The sequence below is a fragment of the Oncorhynchus kisutch genome, linkage group LG15, assembly GCF_002021735.2.
Source record: "Oncorhynchus kisutch isolate 150728-3 linkage group LG15, Okis_V2, whole genome shotgun sequence".
Taxonomy (NCBI): Eukaryota; Metazoa; Chordata; class Actinopteri; order Salmoniformes; family Salmonidae; genus Oncorhynchus; species Oncorhynchus kisutch.
In genome coordinates this window covers 30,103,631-30,125,228 of record NC_034188.2, presented here as the reverse complement: position 1 = coordinate 30,125,228, position 21,598 = coordinate 30,103,631, and positions in this window count along the sequence as shown.

The window sequence follows — 21,598 nt, the reverse complement described above, 5'->3', positions numbered from 1 at the left end:
GATATTCCAGAGTAGAGAGTGTTCCAGAGTAGAGAGTGTTCCAGAGTAGAGGATGTTCCAGAGTAGAGAGTGTTCCAGAGTAGAGGATGTTCCAGAGTAGAGAGTGTTCCAGAGTAGAGAGTGTTCCAGAGTAGAGAGTGTTCCAGAGTAGAGGATGTTCCAGAGTAGAGACCTGTTTCAGAGTAGAGAGTGTTCCAGAGTAGACAGTGTTCCAGAGTATAGAGTGCTCCAGAGTAGAGAGTGTTCCAGAGTATGGAGTGTTTCAGAGTAGAGAGTGTTCCAGAGTAGAGACTGTTCCAGAGTAGAGAGTGTTTCAGAGGAGAGAGTGTTCCAGAGTAGAGATGCTCCAGAGTAGAGTGTGCTCCAGAGTAGAGACTGCTCCAGAGTAGAGAGTGTTCCAGAGTAAAGAGTGCTCCAGAGTAGAGAGTGCTCCAGAGTAGAGAGTGTTCCAGAGTAGAGAGTGCTCCAGAGTAGAGAGTGCTCCAGAGTAGAGAGTGTTCCAGAGTAGAGAGTGTTCCAGAGTAGAGAGTGCTCCAGAATAGAGAGTGTTCCAGAGTAGAGAGTGTTCCAGAGTAGAGAGTGCTCCAGAGTAGAGAGTGCTCCAGAGTAGAGAGTGCTCCAGAGTAGAGAGTGCTCCAGAGTAGAAAGTGTTCCAGAGTAGAGAGTGTTTCGGTGTAGAGAGTGTTCCAGAGTAGAGAATGTTCCAGAGTAGAGGATATTCCAGAGTAGAGAGTGTTCCAGAGTAGAGAGTGTTCCAGAGTAGAGGATGTTCCAGAGTAGAGAGTGTTCCAGAGTAGAGGATGTTCCAGAGTAGAGAGTGTTCCAGAGTAGAGAGTGTTCCAGAGTAGAGGATGTTCCAGAGTAGAGACCTGTTTTAGAGTAGAGAGTGTTCCAGAGTAGACAGTGTTCCAGAGTATAGAGTGCTCCAGAGTAGAGAGTGTTCCAGAGTAGGGAGTGTTTCAGAGTAGAGAGTGTTCCAGAGTAGAGACTGTTCCAGAGTAGAGAGTGTTTCAGAGGAGAGAGTGTTCCAGAGTAGAGAGTGCTCCAGAGTAGAGAGTGCTCCAGAGTAGAAAGTGTTCCAGAGTAGAGAGTGTTTCGGTGTAGAGAGTGTTCCAGAGTAGAGAATGTTCCAGAGTAGAGGATATTCCAGAGTAGAGAGTGTTCCAGAGTAGAGAGTGTTCCAGAGTAGAGGATGTTCCAGAGTAGAGAGTGTTCCAGAGTAGAGGATGTTCCAGAGTAGAGAGTGTTCCAGAGTAGAGAGTGTTCCAGAGTAGAGAGTGTTCCAGAGTAGAGGATGTTCCAGAGTAGAGACCTGTTTCAGAGTAGAGAGTGTTCCAGAGTAGACAGTGTTCCAGAGTATAGAGTGCTCCAGAGTAGAGAGTGTTCCAGAGTATGGAGTGTTTCAGAGTAGAGAGTGTTCCAGAGTAGAGACTGTTCCAGAGTAGAGAGTGTTTCAGAGGAGAGAGTGTTCCAGAGTAGAGAGTGTTCCAGAGTAGAGAGTGTTCCAGAGGAGAGAGTGTTCCAGAGTAGAGAGTGTTCCAGAGTAGAGAATGTTCCAGAGCAGAGAGTGTTCCAGAGTAGAGAGTGTTCCAGAGTAGAGGATGTTCCAGAGTAGAGAGTGTTCCAGAGTAGAGAGTGTTCCAGTGTAGAGAGTGTTCCAGAGTAGAGAGTGTTCCAGAGTAGAGAGTGTTCCAGTGTACAGACTGTTCCAGAGAAGAGAGACCCACAGTAGCAATTGTAATTGAGTACTGACAGTGTCTGCTTTGGCAAGTGGGGAGGTGCAAGTTACATGAAAAATATATAATCTCTCAATGTTCTAATCTCTCGATGTTCATTTCAAAGTGCATCAAATTCATGCATCTAGCTTTTAAAAAACATCTTCCTTCCCCGGACCCCCCTCCTGGCTTTGGGCTAAGCCCCAAATGTCTTCACATCCTAGAAACACCCCTGGGTGTAATATGGGCTGAAATAGGTTCAGGATATCAGGAGACCAGGACTGGGTCCTCTGCTTATCAGACATGCTTATTCATCATCACAATGACTAGTGTTGTTTTTCCAATGATAAACAGGAAAGCTTGACTTTGGCTGATAGGCTAAATTGAAGAAAACCATCTCTTATGAATTAGTCACTAGATTTAAATACTGTAGATGTTTTACTTAATGGAATTACGTCACTAAAGGCTGACCTTAATACGGTCTGTTCTTTCAGTGCTTAAGGATAAATATGACTGACTTACATCTTGTTCTTCTGTAACTGCATTGACTTCCCTGAATCCACCTGGTGACATGAAGGGGAACTCTTTAGTAGTGTGCCGCGGCGGTTTGACGGTTTTGAAGCCCAGTGGTGTGGTGCCAAGAATATACCATGGACACACCAACACGCACACAGCTATTTTACATAGCCTAGCGATGGGCGCTGTCCCAATACCTTTGTACTTGAATCGTCTGTTTCTCCACTGCCCTCTTCAGACATTACACTAATTAACACTAATGAGGGGTCAACTGAGTTCGTTTCATGACAGTCTGAAAAGTAGATAAGAAAGTCAAAGAAAACTAGACACAAAGTCCAAAACAGCAGCAGGGAGGACCGTCTGCATGTCCAGTGAGCCAGCCTGCATTCACCCACAGTCAATGGGCTTCTCTGTGTGCTTCGACACTTCTAACAGAGTTAGGGCAAGGCCTCTAACTGACGGACTGGCACACAAAACGACCTCCACTCTCAGGTGTCAAGGATCTTAGGGCAAGGCCTCTAACTGACGGACTGGCACACAAAACGACCCCCACTCTCAGGAGTCAAGGATCTTAGGGCAAGGCCTCTAACTGACGGACTGGCACACAAAACAACCCCCACTCTCAGGCGTCAAGGATCTTAGGGCAAGGCCTCTAACTGACGGACTGGCACACAAAACGACCCCCACTCTCAGGCGTCAAGGATCTTAGGGCAAGGCCTCTAACTGACGGACTGGCACACAAAACGACCCCCACTCTCAGGCGTCAAGGATCTTAGGGCAAGGCCTCTAACTGACGGACTGGCACACAAAACGACCCCCACTCTCAGGCGTCAAGGATCTTAGGGCAAGGCCTCTAACTGACGGACTGGCACACAAAACGACCCCCACTCTCAGGTGTCAAGGATCTTAGGGCAAGGCCTCTAACTGACGGACTGGCACACAAAACGACCCCCACTCTCAGGCGTCAAGGATCTTAGGGCGGCAAGGCCTCTAACTGACGGACTGGCACACAAAACGACCCCCACTCTCAGGTGTCAAGGATCTTAGGGCAAGGCCTCTAACTGACAGACTGGCACACAAAACGACCCCCACTCTCAGGCGTCAAGGATCTTAGGGCAAGGCCTCTAACTGACGGACTGGCACACAAAACGACCCCCACTCTCAGGCGTCAAGTATCTTAGGGCAAGGCCTCTAACTGACGGACTGGCACACAAAACGACCCCCACTCTCAGGTGTCAAGGATCTTAGGGCAAGGCCTCTAACTGACAGACTGGCACACAAAACGACCCCCACTCTCAGGCGTTAAGGATCTTAGGGCAAGGCCTCTAACTGACGGACTGGCACACAAAATGACCCCCACTCTCAGGCGTCAAGGATCTTAGGGCAAGATGACGACTTCCAGAGGTTAACCACAGCAACACAGCAGGCAAGCTGACGATGTGCCTCCTGACTGCTGGGTGGGCTTAAACTGTGTTCCATTGTCCTATCGCACAACCTGCGTGAGATTATTGAAGAGGAGGAAAGGGTTTGGATCACGTTGTTATCTTGTCATGTATGAGTCTCTGACTGAATGTGTGTGACCTGTTGACTGTACCCTATTCATGTACCTTACTTTGGTTTTTGATCCTGCAGTTTGCACAGTGATGGTGTTGCATGGACAGTAAAGCTTGTTTGTACAGTGGTCTTGCTATTTGTAATGTGATTTTTCAGGTAGCCCTGTCATCCTGTGATTCACACCATACCCATGTAGTTTGCACTGTGATCCTGCATATTGACTTCACACAGTTGGTAATGACTGCGCCGCAAGACATTTGTGGCCCTGTGGTTTTACACTGAGGCCCATTGGTCGCAGAGGGGAGGTACTGAGGGGCCCTGGTGTCCGAGTCCTGCCTGTCCAGCAGTGTCAAGATCACAGATACACCCTCCCCCAGGCACTCTGAACCGGTGTGTACCCCTGATAAGCCTTTGGTCAAAGCGTTTTACACTCGGCAGAGGGGCGTAAAATGCTTCAGCTCTACTCATACTACCGGCAGACACGGGCTGCAGTCCAAACACGTTATTTTTACCCCTTTAGCCCTTGCACTAGCCACTTTCCCTCAGGGGAATCCCCATAGAAACCAGATGCAGTTTGATTTCCATCTTAAGTGGAGGTCCAATTCACTAACGTTGCCCCAACGACCCTCGATTTAGCTCGAGGGAGCGAGTGAACAACTTGGTCACTTGCGGGGTTGATATGACCCACAATTCAATGCAAACTGTAGTCACATGTCAAACTCTTGTGGCCGCAAAGTGTCAAATTGTTGGAATAAATCACCAAACTCTAAGACTAGCTAGCCAGCTATGGGTAACTGTAGCTAGCTACCTGACAGGAGTGCTAGCTAGATATGTTAGCTTACTATGTACATCAAAAGCTTTAGGTAGGTTTTTTAAAACTCAACTTCAAGATTTCCACCAAGGAGGTTACCTCTCCGATCATCACTCTCACTCGCTTGGGCAAGGGACATTTAAGGTACACTTGAATGTGACGATGTAAAACGTCATTCAAGGGCTGAGGGTTTAGGGCCGAGGGGCTGTCTACTTTGAGTTTGAAACACAGTCACTCTTCTCTCTCGGCTGCTTCCTCCCAGTGATTTACCGGCAACAATCATGTGGCCTGTGACCTTAGCCCGGCCTTTGGCATCCCTTAACCCTTTCCCCACTTCTCCCAGGAGGTCCCAACATTATAATGAGCCACAGACCAACCGTCCCATAAACATGACTCCTGCTGCACACGTTAAAGTCTGAAGATTGGCCAGGAATATGTCTTCTTGGGTATGGGCTGAGAAGAGAGTAAAGACATGATAGCTGAGTCTAAGTAGCTCCTATCCACACTTGTTCAGAGTGAGTAAATATTTGACATTCTCACAAACAGGAAATCGAAGTTGCGTTATAACAGTGGAGGAAACTCATATTTCCTTCAGTGAGATGACAGTTGGCTCAGCTCAATGGGAAAGTTATTGCCATCAATCAATAAGAGAGTAAACAAAAAAAATCCACCATCGCGTTCCTAAAGAAATGAAAAAAACGAAAATCTTAAAATCAATATCGGGCCCTTTTTTGGAGGTCTACAGGAGGCAGAGACAGTTGGTGTGCAGTAAGAAAACCATAATGTAGATCTTACCGGAGGTAGAGTACGGATTCACATTATTCCTTCACATCACTAAAATACAGTATAAGCCTCCTACTAAATGATTCCGAAACTCATGGAAATATATAAAGTCTGTATTTCCATCTACTCTAAAAGCAGCCATATCCCTCCCAATTCCACCGCTGAATTTGGAGGAAATGGAGCTGTATTGTAGTTAATGAGGATATTTTTCTCTTTAATATTGAGACTGAGTAATGTCATGTTTACTCGTCTTGTTTTCTGGTCTATTAGGAGCTGACAGTGCTGGTTCTCAGACAGGCTGTAGATATGGATCTCTTGTATGAGCCTGAAAATCTCTGTTGGTCCTCCAGACGAGACTGAACCTATTAAGTGTGTTGCTTTGTTCTACCAGCGCTCCAGGACTAGACTGGTACAGTGTATAGCAGTGATATGCCTCTGTTCTGTTCAGGGGCCAGGACCGAAAACCAGAAAATAACTAAATGTTTCAAAGAACCAAAACGGAACCTTGAATGAAAGTGATCCATACTGTTCCGGAACAGAATTGTTATTTTAAAAGCATGGGAACCGGTTAATAACATTCCAGGCATTCTTTTTATAGTCCCACTCAACAAAGCGTCTATGCAAAGCCCTCATTCCAGTGTCTGTGTCACGCCCTGACCTATTTTGGTTTGGTCAGGGCGTGAGTTGGGGTGGGCATTCTATGTTTTGTGTTTCTATGATTTTCTATTTCTATGTTTTGGCTGGGTATGGTTCTCAATCAGGGACAGCTGTCTATCGTTGTCTCTCATTGGGAACCATACTTAGGTACCCTTTTTCCCACCTGTGTTTGTTGGAAGTTAACTTTGTTTGATGGCACATAGCCTTAAGCTTCAAGGTTTGTTTTGTATTGTTTATTGTTTTGTCGGCGTCATTTCTTAAATAAAATAAAATGTACGCTCACCACGCTGCACCTTGGTCACTGAGTCTAAGTAGCTCCTCCTTTTTATGTCTCTATTTTGGTTCGGTCAGGGCGTGAGTTGGGATGGGCCTCATCCTTCAACAGCCGTGACAGTCTGCTGGCAAGCTGAAAATCTTTACCTGTGCATGTTTAGGCTAGATGCCCCTCCCCCTTCAGAAGCACAGGCTACTGTACTGATGTTACAAGCGTGATTCAGAAGATAGGGAGAGTGATTTTTAATTAGCTAGAGAAGAATGGATTCACTTTTTCAATGCTAGTTAAGGATACTATACGTCTAGTTATCACGTTTGAAGTTGGACATATTCACTACAAAAAGTTAAGACTTGTTTTTAGCTAACATGCACAACAAGCTTGTTAGCTAGAAACTACATTCAAAGTTCCTCCACCGAAGCTACTCCTCCTAGGTATAATTCTGTGGACCTAATTCATATAATGCATGTCATAACAAACAATCCTCCTCCTCCTGTCAGTCGCATCTTGCTCCATAAACTACACTCGTCTGTCCATCACGCATGTAAACAACTAGCTTGCCTGCTCTATCCACACTGAGTCATTTAATGAGCTAAACGTAAAACAAATGTTTTCACAGGTTAAAAAAGGAACAGGAAGGAGTGATATAAGATGTTACTTTTTTTGGTTCGAATTGGGTTCCGAACTTTATTTTGCTGGTAGGAACAGTGAAAAAAATTAAAAGTAGTTCTGTTCAGAACGAAACAATTGGAAAATAATTTTGGTTCCAGACCCTGGTTCTGTTACATCATACATACAACACTGCACCCCAAAAACAAGAATGACAGCTAGGAGAGAAATCAATTTTTAAAAAATGGTGGAAAAAGAACGACTTTGACAGGAAACAAGAAAGGCAATAAGGCAGAATGGAAAATGGCGGATGAAAGCACGTTTTATGAGGGCACAAGGCGAGACCCAGACGCAGACACAGGAGGCAGATGGTTAGAGTCCAAGACATTTACTAACAATCCAAAATTAGGTGACAAGACGAACTGTCACAGACAGACAGAAAACACAGGTATAAATACCCAGAGGATAAGTGGGGAAGATGTGCAACACCTGGAGGGTGTGAAGACAAGCACAAGGACACGGTGAAACAGATCAGGGCGTGACACTGTCATCTCTTATAATGCAATATAAACTATTTTTTAGAAGCTTAGGAGTTCAGACATTTTGGAAGATTTTGTATGTTACTATCTATCTATCTATCTATCTATCTATCTATCTATCTATCTATCTATCTATCTATCTTAAATAACTGCAGTACTATTCCCTGACTGTCCAACAATGGAAGGATAGTGGGGGTGTTATATGCTTAACGCCTCTACATCTCACCCAATAGTCTAAATGAATAGAGACGCAGGAGAAATGAAGACAGTCCTCTAGCAGGTGATGCTGGAGGGCCTTGTCCATTGCAGTTAACCTCCACCTGGCAGACAGACAAGCACAATCCATACTCTTCTAGCTGCTGTTCTTACTGCCAGGACCAAACAACCAATACGCTGTTTACACATACACTCGCAAACACGAAGGCGAATGCACACACACACACTCACAAAAATACACACACGCCTGCGCACATATATACACACGCACACACTCTCGCAAACATATGCTTGCAAGCTAGATTGGGATACAAAAAGCACAAAACAAATCAATTCTTTTTTGAGTTTGAAAGGTACTTGTGTCGAAAAAACAACCAACTGAGAATGAAAGCTCTCAGACCCACATATAAAAATATTATAGTATTACATGTAGTATTAACTGTAGTACACTGTAATATTGACTTTAATATTGAAGGTATAAATACTGTAGTAAAATAAAACTGTGGTATATACTACAGTAATTAATTGATTGTTGATGTGGATTGTAGTATTCTGTAGTATTTACTGTAGTGTTTTTGCAGACATTACTGTATTATTGTCACGTCCTGACCATAGAAAACCTGTATTTTCTATGGTAGAGTAGGTCAGGGCGTGACTAGGGTTTCTTGCTCTAGTTTATAATTTCTATGTGTGGTTCTAGGTTTGATTTTCTATGTTGGTGTTTTGTATGATTCCCAATTAGACGCAGCTGATTAGCGTTGTCTCTAATTGGGGATCATACTTACAGTGAGGGAAACAAGTATTTGATCCCCTGCTGATTTTGTATGTTTGCCCACTGACAAAGAAATGATCCGTCTATCATTTTAATGGTAGGTTTATTTGAACAGTGAGAGACAGAATAACAACTAAAACAATCCAGAAAAACGCAGGTCAAAAATGTTATAAATTGATTTGCATTTTAATGAGGGAAATAAGTATTTGACCCCCCTGCAAAACATGACTTAGTACTTGGTGGCAAAGCCCTTGTTGGCAATCAGAGGTCAGACGTTTCTTGTAGTTGGCCACCAGGTTTGCACACATCTCAGGAGGGATTTTGTCCCACTCCTCTTTGCAGATCTTCTCCAAGTCATTAAAGTTTCGAGGCTGACTTTTGGCAACTCGAACCTTCAGCTCCCTCCACAGATTTTCTATGGGATTAAGGTGTGGAGACTGGCTAGGCCACTCCAGGACCTTCATGTGCTTCTTCTTGAGCCACTCCTGTGTTGCCTTGGCCATGTGTTTTGGGTCATTGTCATGCTGGAATAACCATCAACGAACCATTTTCAATGCCCTGGCTGAGGGAAGGAGGTTCTCACCCAAGATTTGATGGTACATGGCTCCGTCCATCGTCCCTTTGATGCGGTGAAGTTGTCCTGTACCCTCAGCAGAAAAACACCCCCAAAGCATAATGTTTCCACCTCCATGTTTGACGGTGGGGATGGTGTTCTTGGGGTCAAAGGCAGCATTCCTCATCCTCCTAACACAGCGAGTTAAGTTTATGCCAAAGAGCTCCATTTTGGTCTCATCTGACCACAACACTTTCACCCAGTTGTCCTCTGAATCATTCAGATGTTCATTGGCAAACCAGACGGGCATGTATATGTGCTTTCTTGAGCAGGGGGACCTTGCAGGCGCTGTAGAATTTCAGTCCTTCACGGCGTAGTGCGTTACCAATTGTTTTCTTGGTGACTATGGTCCTAGTTGCCTTGAGATCATTGACAACATCCTCCCGTGTAGTTCTGGGCTGATTCCTCACCGTTCTCATGATCATTGCAACTCCACAAGGTGAGATCTTGCATGGAGCCCCAGGCCAAGGGAGATTGACAGTTCTTTTGTGTTTCTTCCATTTGCGAATAATCGCACCAACTGTTGTCACCTTCTCACGAAGCTGCTTGGCGATGGTCTTGTAGCCCATTCCAGCCTTGTGTAGGTCTACAATCTTGTCCCTGACATCCTTGGAGAGCTCTTTGGTCTTGGCCATGATGGAGAGTTTGGAATCTGATTGATTGATTGCTTCTGTGGACAGGTGTCTTTTATACAGGTAACAAACTGAGATTAGGAGCACTCCCTTTAAGAGTGTGCTCCTAATCTCAGCTCGTTACCTGTATAAAAGACACCTGGGAGCCAGAAATCTTTCTGATTGAGAGGGGGTCAAATACTTATTTCCCTCATTGAAATGCAAATCAATTTATAACATTTTTGACATGCGTTTTTCTGGATTTTTCTGTTATTATTCTGTCTCTCACTGTTCAAATAAACCTACCATTAAAATTATAGACTGATAATTTCTTTGTCAGTGGGAAAACGTACAAAATCAGCAGGGGATCAAATACTTTCCCCCCTCACTATAGGTTTCCCAATTATGCGTGACACAAATTGCGATTTGGGTGAGGGGAATGGGCAGGGTATATGCAAATTAAATACTATAGTATTTACTATAGTTAAAAACATGTTTTTGCAGACTGTAGTGTTTTTAGGTACGTTACTGTAATATCTACTATAGTGTTTTTTTGCAGATAATACTGTAGTATTTACTATAGTATTCTACAGTAAACTACAACATTCTATAGTACTATACATGATCGAGGGATACTAGTGTGTTGCATAGTATTCTACAGTATAGTACAGTTTATTGCAAAGTTCTATAGTATGTACTCTAGTATACTATTGTAAACTGTATTATTATTTCATGTGGGGAGACATCATCCTCAATGACAAATAGTTTTCTAAATATACGGACCCAAGAGTCAGTGCTGTCGTTGCGTCGCTGATGGATTCATGCAAATGTCAGCTAGGCTTTGAGCAGTGTGCTTTAGCCTTTAGAAGGCAACGTCTGCAGGGAGGAGGGAAGGGACTCTGCACTGGTTTCATCTTCAAAGACTCTCCCACCTGCTGCCTTTACATTTCTTCATGTTTGGGATAAAGCCGCTTGGCTATATAGAGTGCCGGGGGTGATAACCTATGGGCATACAAGATGTGGTATTCTCAGAGTCTGTACTCTGTACCCTGAAGCAGTGGTTCATTAGAAACACCCACCTTGAGTGCACAACTGTGGAGCATTTAGCACATTTGAAACAGTTAACTTAATAGTTGTGTGATATCTAGCAGGAAAACATATAGTAGTGAATTCCATACTGTAACTAGATCACCTGGCACATGCTGCACAACAGTGAGTGACAAGGCTGTGTGCTGTTGTGTGTTGTTGTGTGCTTGTAAACAAACACCATGTGACTGGGAACTACAGGTAAGCTTCATAATGAAAAATTATGTGACTGGTGAAATGAACAACACAACCTTCTTTATCACTTAAAGTATTGCAAAGTTGACTGTAGGTATTTACTTAAAGAGTAGCTACCAAATATTCCAATTGATAAAACTAAAAACAAAGTCAAAGAAATAGTTTAAACTGCATCGACGTTATTGAAAAACCATTACGTGGCTATCCTGTGGCTCCAGAGGTTAGTGGTTTCTCGTGGACATGGTCACTCAGTAGTGAGGGGCTGCCAGGCAGATCTATCCCACAAGGTGGGGTCAACACAGACTCAGTAGATAAGACACTAGACTCTAGAGCCAGTAGAGGCCCTCTCTACAGACTGCAGCACTGTAGCATAAAATGTCCTTAAATGTGCCTGGCATACACTGCACCAACAGTCAGTGTTTCTCTCCAATCAAATCGGATTTGAATTGGTCGCATACACATGTTTAGCAAATGTTATTGCAGGTGTAGAGAAAAGCTTGTGTTCCTAGCTCCAACAATGCAGTAATATCTAACAATACACACAAGTCTAAAAGTAAAATTGAATTAAGAAATATATACATATTTGTATATCGGCGTTCCAATTCATTCTAAAGATGTTTGATGGGGTTGAGGTCAGGGCTCTGTGCAGGCCAGTCAAGTTCTTCCACACCGATCTCGACAAACCATTTCTCTATGGACCTCGCTATGTGCACAGGGGACATTGTCAAGCTGAAACAGGAAAGGGCCTTCCCCAAACTGTTGCCACAAAGCTGAAAGCACAGAATCGTCTAGAATGTCATTGTATGATGTAGGGTTAAGATTTCCCTTCACTGGAAGTAAGGGGCTTAGCCCAAACCATTAAAAACAGTATTCCTCCTCCACCAAACTTTAAAGTTGGAAATATGTATTCGGGCAGGTAACGTTCTCCTGGCATCCGCCAAACCAAGATTCGTCTGTCGGACTACCAGATGGTGAAGCGTGATTCCTCACTCCAGAGAACATGTTTCCACTACTCCAAAGTCTAATGGCCAGGAGCTTTACACCACTCCAGCCAAAACTTGGCATTGCGCATGATGATCTTAGGCTTGTGTGTGGCTGCTCAACCATGGAAATCCATTTCATGAAGCTCCCGACAAACAGTTCTTGTCCAGACGTTGCTTCCAGAGGCAGTTTGGAACTCGGCAGTGAATGTTGCAACCGAGGACAAACTATTTTTTACGAGCAACACTTCACAACAACAGCACTTACAGTTGACCGGGCAGCTCTAGCAGGGCAGAAATGTAATGAACTGAATTGTTGGAAAGGTGGCATCCTATGACTGTGCCATGTTGAAAGTCACTAGGGCTCTTCAGAAAGGCTAGTCTACTGCCAATGTTTGTCTATGGAGATTGTATGGCTGTGTGCTTGATTTATACACCTGTCAGCAGCGGGTGTGGCTGAAATAGCCAAATCCACTAAATTGAAAGGGTGTCCACATACTTTTGTAACTATATATATAGTGTATGTATTTATGTATCAATACTGTGTGTATGTGTGTGTATGTATATATGTATGTGTATATATATATATATATATATATATATATATATATATATATATATATAGTGCCAGTCAGAAGTTTGTACACACCTACTATTTCAAGGGTTTTTCTTTATTTTTTACTATTTTCTAAATTGTAGAATAATAGTGAAGACATCAAAACTATGAAATAACACATATAGAATCATGTAGTAACCAAAAAAGTGTTAAACAAATCAAAATATATTTTATATGCGATTCTTTAAAGTAGAAACCCTTTGCCTTGATGACAGCTTTCACACTCTTTCAACCAGATTCATGAGGAATGCTTTTCCAACAGTCTTGAAGAAGTTCCCACACATGCTGAGTACTTGTTAGCTGCTTTTCCATCGCTCTGCGGTCCAACTCATCCCAAACCATCTCAATTAGGTTGAGGTTGGGAGATTGTGGAGGCCAGGTCATCTGATACAGCACACCATCACTCTCCTTCTTGGTCAAATAACCCTTACACTGCCTGAAGGTGTGTTTTAGGTCATGGTCCTGTTGAAAAACAAATGATAGTCCTACTAAGAGCAAAGCAGATGGGATAGCGTATTGCTGCAGAATGCTGTGGTATCCATGCTGGTTAAGTGTGCCTTGAATTCTAAATAAATCACTGACAGAGTCACCAGTAAAGCACCCCCCACATCAAATCAAATGGTATTAGTCACATGTGCAGTTAAATGCTTACTTACAAGTCCCTAACCAACAATGCAGTTTAAAAAATACAAATAAGAATAAGAAATAAAAGTAACAACTAGTTAAAGAGCAGCAGTAAAATAACAATAGCGGGACTATATACACATCATCACACCTCCTCCTCCATGCTTCACGGTGGGAACCACACAGAGTTCTTGAAATGAATGTTGAAATGTTCGATACTGAATGACCACATCTTAAAGTAATGATTGACTGTCATTTCTCTTTGCTTATTTGAGCTGTTGCTATGATATGGACTTGGTCTTTTACCAAATAGGGATATCTTCTGTATACCACCCCTACCTTGTCACAACACAACTGATTGGCTCAAATGCATTAAGAAGGAAAGAAATTCCACAAATGAACTTTTAACAAGGCACACCTGTTAACTGAAATATATTCCAAAGGAATACCTCTTGAAGCTGGTTGAGAGAATGCCAAGAGTGGAGCACAGCTGACATCAAAGCAGAGGGTGTCTACTTTGAAGAATCTCAAATATAAAATATATTTTGATTTGTTTAACACTTTTTTGGTTACTACATGATTTCATATGGGTTATTTCATAGATATGTCTTCATTATTATTCTAGTGTCGAAAATAGTCAAAATAAAGAAAAACCCTGGAATGAGTAGATGTGTCCAAACTTTTGACTACTACGGTATATGTGATGGGATGTATAGACATTATGGACAGTATGTGGATATAATATATAGTATATCTGTAGAATACATGGATAGAGTAGTATATGAACCGCAATAGTTGAATAGGATGGCCTTGACTAGAATACAGTATATACTGTGCATTTAAAGTGGGTAAAACAGTATGTAAACATTATTAAAGTGGCCAGTGTTCCAATGTCTATGTTAATTTTTTATTTCACCTTTATTTAACCAGGTAAGCCAGTTGAGAACAAGTTCTCATTTACAACTGCGACCTGGCCAAGATAAAGGAAAGCAGTGCGACAAAAACAACACAGAGTTACACAAACAATCGTACAGTCAATAACACAATATAAAAATCTATGTCCAGTATGTACATAGGGCAGCAGCCTCTAAGGTGCAGGGATGAGTAATCGGGTGGTAGCCGGATGGTGACAGTGATTAAAGTTCAGGGCAGGGTACTGGGTGGAGGCCGGCTATTGAAGGCTATTTAAGAGTTTGATGGCCTTGAGATAGAAGCAGTTTTTCAGTCTTTTGGTCCCAGTTTTGATGCACTTGTACTGACCTCGCCTTCTGGATGATAGCGGGTTGAACCGGCTGTGGCTCGGGTGGCTGAGGTCCTTGATGATCTTGGCTTTCAGGGTCTTAGGGGCCAATACTACTTTCTTCTTCACAACACTGTCTGTGTATGTGGACCATTTCGGAATGTCACTGATGTGTATGCCGAGGAACTTGAAGCTTTTCACCTTTTCCACTGCGGCCCTGTCGATGTGGATAGGGGATTGCTCCCTCTGATGTCTCCTGAAGTCCACGATCAGCTCCTTTGTTGTGTTGACGTGGAGGGAGAGGCTATTTTCCTGGCATCAGACCCAGGGCCCCGAGCTTAATGATGAGCTTGGAGGGTACTATGGTGTTGAAGGCTGAGCTGTAGTCAATAAACAGCATTCTTACATAGCTATTCCTCTTGTCCAGATGGGATAGGGAAGTATGCAGTGTGATGGTGATTGCATCAGAGATGAGTATGTCCGTAAACACTCCAGCCAGCTGGTCTGCGCATGCTTTGAGGATGCGGTTAGGGATGCCGTCTGGGCAGGCAGCCTTGCGAGGGTTAACACGCTTAAACGTCTTACTCACGTCGGCCACAAAGAACGAGAGCTCAGACCGGGCGAGCGGCCTGTGTCGATTCCACTGTGTTATCATCAAAACGGGCAAAGAAAGTGTTTAGCTTGTCTTGGAGCAAGAAGCCAGATAGCTCATAATAATGTCTGGAAAGGAGTGAATGGAATGGCATCAAACACATGGAATCCACTAATTCTGCTCCAGCCATTACCAAGAGCCTGTCCTCCCCAATTAAGGTGCCACCACACTCCTGTGCACTGTAAGCACTACAAGTTTGAGACTCATTTTTCTAAACCCATGGCAATTACATCCATCCTCACGTGTTTGAGAATGTCTGGGATGTCAGCCTGTACTGTCTCATTGCTGAGTCTTATAAAGACCTATACTAGGATGACAATGGGACAAATTCATCACATAACAATACCATGAGACCAGTCAAAACATGTTCTCTTCAGCTGAACATTGTTATGTGAGCTAAAAGGACAGTTTGGCTGCCACAAAAATACAATATCCAATCTGTCTCCTGTAGACACACAGAGAAATGTGCTGGATATAAATACATCAAGTAGATAGATGGATTTAATTATGGCCGTTCTGACACAATATGGATTTTTGTATCTCTTATCAGCTCTCAGGGCTCTGGCTTGGGAGGCACATCTTTAATGCAACACTGCCACCTGTTGATTATATAGTGTACAAACTCACTTCTAACAGGATGTTCTTATGTTCAAGATTGAGTTGTGCTTGTTCAGGAAATGTGGTAAAGTAAAGGGTACTAAGGTTATGCTGGTCATGTTTAATCAACCTTTATCACACTGTGGCCTTTTCCAATTTGGGCAAAAGTATGTCCTTCATCCTCTCTCCTCCATCCTCCGTGACCTGGAAACCAAGTGGTCGAGGAGTGTCAATTCGTTAGTAGGCAAATGGAAGACGATCCTCCTCGATAGCCTCCTTTGGCGAGGAACTACAAGCTTATCCTACCGGAGTCCTTCGCAGAAGCGCTTTGAAATCAGCCACACCCCCTTTGAATATTGTTTTCTAGAAGGACAAAAGCATCCAAACATTTAAAAATGATACCCTACTTATTCTGTCATCTATAAAATATATTGCATACATCCTTTCATGTATAAAATGCATTGAAGGAGAGTCTCACGAAGGAGAGTCTCATTTCATACAAGCGCATTTTCATACACTTTACTTTCCGCCTCTCCTCGATTACTTTTGACCTTTATCAAAAGGAGGCAAGAGAGAATGGAGAGAGGATGCAGGAGTTGAGCAAATCCAATTGAGAAAAGGCCACAGATTACGTCTGCTTCCCAGTTTTTTCTATTTGCCTACAGTGTGAGTCGATATGACAACACATGGATGGACATACCGGTCTGGGCTGTGGAATATGGAACATGTGTGCTGGAGAGTCATTTTATTGATGGGGACTGGCCCAGACTCACTCAGACCATAGCGTTTCACCTGTCACTGGTGCAATGGAAAGACATAAAGGGGACACGTCTCAGAGGAAGAAGAGAGAGAGCGATTTGGCAGCAGTCAAACTGCCTTCTGCCAAAAACGATCAGGTCATTCTTACATTAGGCAGGCCTCTGAGGAGAGGTGAGGAACCTGTTTGGGAAACAGCTGTCATATTGTTATGGCAGTGTTTATTTTAGGAGTATTTTAGGAGTTGGTTGAGTTAAGGAGGTCAGCCTTTGATTATTTGATTTATTACTTTTTGTAATAGTGCATAGAAGTCTGATATGAAAATAGTAGACTCCTCTCCCCTCTCCACTAAGAACTAAAGTGCACTACACTAACCTCATTTTCCCATGATCCCCAGTGAAAACTAAACTACACACTGGAATGTCTTTCCCTGGGAAAGACAAGAGAAGAGAGCAGACAAACTCTTTGATGTAATAAATGGAATACACTGCAGGGCAGCGAGACACGCCCTGTTCCGACCCCGCCGAGGGCCAGGATATCTTCTTGCAACACTCCAACCTCTCGACTCCATGCAGTCGTAAAGAGCTGCAGTTTCTCACTGAAGGCCTAACATTACTGTAGCAGAAAGCCACTAAGCCAAAATGGCTTGGCATTGGCTTCCATTTTGGCTCCTAAGGATCACAAAAAAGCAGACAACACCAAAACAAACAACATGACTAAGTCTTCAGACATCTGAGGGTGTGAGAAGGTGTGTCTCGACAAAGCATGGCTTTTAGCATCCTCTTCTCTCTGGTCTGGTTTAGTCTGGTCTGGGTTAGGCTAGTCTGGTCTGGGTTAGGCTAGTCTGGTCTGGGTTAGGCTGGTCTGTTCTGGGTTAGGCTAGTCTGGTCTGGGTTAGGCTGGTCTGGTCTGGGTTAGGCTAGTCTGGTCTGGGTTAGGCTAGTCTGGTCTGGGTTAGGCTGGTCTGGATTAGGCTGGTCTGGTCTGGGTGAGTCTGGTCTGGGTTAGGCCGGTCAGGGTTAGGCTAGTCTGGTCTGGGTTAGGTTGGTCGGATATGGATTAGGCTGGTCTGGTCTAGGTTAAGATGGTCTGAATTAGGTTAGGCTGGTCTGGTTTGGGTTAGGCTGGTCTGGGTTAGGTAGGTCTGATTTGGGTTAGGTGGGTCTGATCTGGGTTAGGCTGATCTGGGTTAGTCTGGTCTGGGTTAGGCTGGTCTGGTTAGGCTGGTCTGATCTGGGTTAGTCTGGTCTGGGTTAGGCTGTTCTGGTTAGGCTGGTCTGATCTGGTTTAGGCTGGTCTGATCTGGGTTAGGCTGGTCTGATCTGGGTTAGGCTGGTCTGGTCTGGGTATAGAGTGGGGCGTCAGTGGGAAGAGGGGAGACAGGGATCAGCTTAACTATCCAGTCTCTGATTCCATCCCATTAACCTATATTCAATTCAATGAGTGCGGTGCTGGTCCTTAGTTCTGGGGTAATTAGTAGGAGTGCAGCAGATTACCGTACTGCATGTCTGTATCTGTGTGGTTCAGTTACCACTCCCTCCCTTCCTCATGGAGTCCTCTAGCCGGACAGTACTGGGTATAACTCCCATGAGGCACAATTGCCATGTCTATAGAGGACTGCACCAGGCCAAGAGGGATTCCAGAAGAAGAAGAAGTCTCTGAATGAATAGCTCCTAATTGAAACAAGTTGAACTCCTCTACATTAGCCTTGACAGTAAATAAATCACACACACACGACATGTCACACACATAGATATGCAAGAAGAATATAGGGGATCACAAATGCACAAATACCACAAAAACCACATACACGCACACACTAACACACCATCTCTAATGTCATACAAGATGCCACCGCCTCCCAGGCAGTGACCAGTTATTGCTCTCCGTCTCCAGACGTAAATCAGAGAACACACCCTCGGGCAGGAAACACACAGCCAATCTAAAACCCTTTTCATCTCATCAGTGGCTCTCTACTGATTCCTCATCAGCAATGGCCTCCAAACACAGAGTTATCACTGGGTTCGTACACCTCAATTCAGACTGATATCACCACGGAGTCACTGTGTAGAACAGCGTCATAGCCTCTCAGTCAGACACACAGAATTTCCTGCCGTGTCATTAGAGCTCCCTCTAGTGAAATGACAGGAGAGGCAGCCTAGAGAGAATAATACGACTCCATACAACGATGCAGTGTGACAAATTCTCTCAGTTTAGTTGTATCATCTATTCTTAGACCTCAATACAAAAAGGCAAACTTTCTGTTACCTACATTTCTATTTATATGAACGTGCAGTCCGAGTCTGTTGTCTGACTGGATATTTCTTTCATACATAAACCAGACAGCTGTCAAAAAAAGGTTCCCTGTGGTGGTCAACAGAGCAGACCGGTCCTGGGTGTTAGATGTTGCTCTGCCCTGTGTTTGTCAACAGAGCAGACCGGTCCTGGGTGTTAGATGTTGCTCTGCCCTGTGTTTGTCAACAGAGCAGACCGGTCCTGGGTGTTAGATGTTGCTCTGCCCTGTGTTTGTCAACAGAGCAGACCGGTCCTGGGTGTTAGATGTTGCTCTGCCCTGTGTTTGTCAACAGAGCAGACCGGTCCTGGGTGTTAGATGTTGCTCTGCCCTGTGTTTGTCAACAGAGCAGACCGGTCCTGGGTGTTAGATGTTGCTCTGCCCTGTGTTGTCAACAGAACAGATTGGTCCTGGGTGTTAGATGTTGCTCTGCCCTGTGTTTGTCAACAGAGCAGACCGGTCCTGGGTGTTAGATGTTGCTCTGCCCTGTGTTGTCAACAGAACAGATTGGTCCTGGGTGTTAGATGTTGCTCTGCCCTGTGTTTGTCAACAGAGCAGACCGGTCCTGGGTGTTAGATGTTGCTCTGCCCTGTGTTTGTCAACAGAGCAGACCGGTCCTGGGTGTTAGATGTTGCTCTGCCCTGTGTTTGTCAACAGAGCAGACCGGTCCTGGGTGTTAGATGTTGCTCTGCCCTGTGTTTGTCAACAGAACAGATTGGTCCTGGGTGTTAGATGTTGCTCTGCCCTGTGTTTGTCAACAGAGCAGACCGGTCCTGGGTGTTAGATGTTGCTCTTCCCTGTGTTTGTCAACAGAGCAGACCGGTCCTGGGTGTTAGATGTTGCTCTGCCCTGTGTTTGTCAACAGAGCAGACCGGTCCTGGGTGTTAGATGTTGCTCTGCCCTGTGTTTGTCAACAGAGCAGACCGGTCCTGGTCCTGGGTGTTAGATGTTGCTCTGCCCTGTGTTTGTCAACAGAGCAGACCGGTCCTGGGTGTTAGATGTTGCTCTGCCCTGTGTTTGTCAACAGAGCAGACCGGTCCTGGGTGTTAGTTGTTGCTCTGCCCTGTGTTTGTCAACAGAGCAGACTGGTCCTAGGTGTTAGATGTTGCTCTGCCCTGTGGTGGTCAACAGAGCAGACGGGTCCTGAGTGTTAGATGTTGCTCTGCCCTGTGTTTGTCAACAGAGCAGACCGGTCCTGGGTGTTAGATGTTGCTCTGCCCTGTGGTGGTCAACAGAGCAGACCGGTCCTGGCTGTTAGATGTTGCTCTGCCCTGTGTTTGTCAACAGAGCAGACCGGTCCTGGGTGTTAGATGTTGCTCTGCCCTGTGTTTGTCAACAGAGCAGACCGGTCCTGGGTGTTAGATGTTGTTCTGCCCTGTGTTTGTCAACAGAGCAGACCGGTCCTGGGTGTTAGATGTTGCTCTGCCCTGTGTTTGTCAACAGAGCAGACCGGTCCTGGGTGTTAGATGTTGCTCTGCCCTGTGTTTGTCAACAGAGCAGACCGGTCCTGGGTGTTAGATGTTGCTCTGCCCTGTGTTTGTCAACAGAGCAGACCGGTCCTGGGTGTTAGATGTTGCTCTGCCCTGTGTTTGTCAACAGAGCAGACCGGTCCTGGGTGTTAGATGTTGTTCTGCCCTGTGTTTGTCAACAGAGCAGACCGGTCCTGGGTGTTAGATGTTGTTCTGCCCTGTGTTTGTCAACAGAGCAGACCGGTCCTGGGTGTTAGATGTTGCTCTGCCCTGTGTTTGTCAACAGCGCAGACCGGTCCTGGGTGTTAGATGTTGCTCTGCCCTGTGTTTGTCAACAGAGCAGACTGGTCCTGGGTGTTAGATGTTGCTCTACCCTGTGTTTGTCAACAGAGCAGACCGGTCCTGGGTGTTAGATGTTGCTCTGCCCTGTGGTGGTCAACAGAGCAGACCGGTCCTGGGTGTTAGATGTTGCTCTGCCCTGTGTTTGTCAACAGAGCAGACCGGTCCTGGGTGTTAGATGTTGCTCTGCCCTGTGTTTGTCAACAGAGCAGACCGGTCCTGGGTGTTAGATGTTGCTCTGCCCTGTGTTTGTCAACAGAGCAGACCGGTCCTGGGTGTTAGATGTTGCTCTGCCCTGTGTTTGTCAACAGAGCAGACCGGTCCTGGGTGTTAGATGTTGTTCTGCCCTGTGTTTGTCAACAGAGCAGACCGGTCCTGGGTGTTAGATGTTGTTCTGCCCTGTGTTTGTCAACAGAGCAGACCGGTCCTGGGTGTTAGATGTTGCTCTGCCCTGTGTTTGTCAACAGAGCAGACCGGTCCTGGGTGTTAGATGTTGTTCTGCCCTGTGTTTGTCAACAGAGCAGACCGGTCCTGGGTGTTAGATGTTGTTCTGCCCTGTGTTTGTCAACAGAGCAGACCGGTCCTAGGTGTTAGATGTTGCTCTGCCCTGTGTTTGTCAACAGAGCAGACCGGTCCTGGGTGTTAGATGTTGCTCTGCCCTGTGTTTGTCAACAGAGCAGACTGGTCCTGGGTGTTAGATGTTGCTCTACCCTGTGTTTGTCAACAGAGCAGACCGGTCCTGGGTGTTAGATGTTGCTCTGCCCTGTGGTGGTCAACAGAGCAGACCGGTCCTGGGTGTTAGATGTTCCTCTGCCCTGTCTGCTCTGTCTGGGGATAGTCGATCAGATCTGTTTCTCAGAGGGAGACCGTCTCACTCCGCCCCTTCCCCCTCACTGGACTCCACTCTTAACTACATAATGGGATTCATTCATTGACTATATTAATCCAGCTGACCATCTGTTCCTCAGCCACTGACCAGACATACAGATTCTTATAATACTGGTAGCAGTAGAGTCCTTGTCTAGCCTTGTGCGCCAGACTCTACTATAAGACTCATGTCTGGTTGAAAGGGAGACTTAGAAGA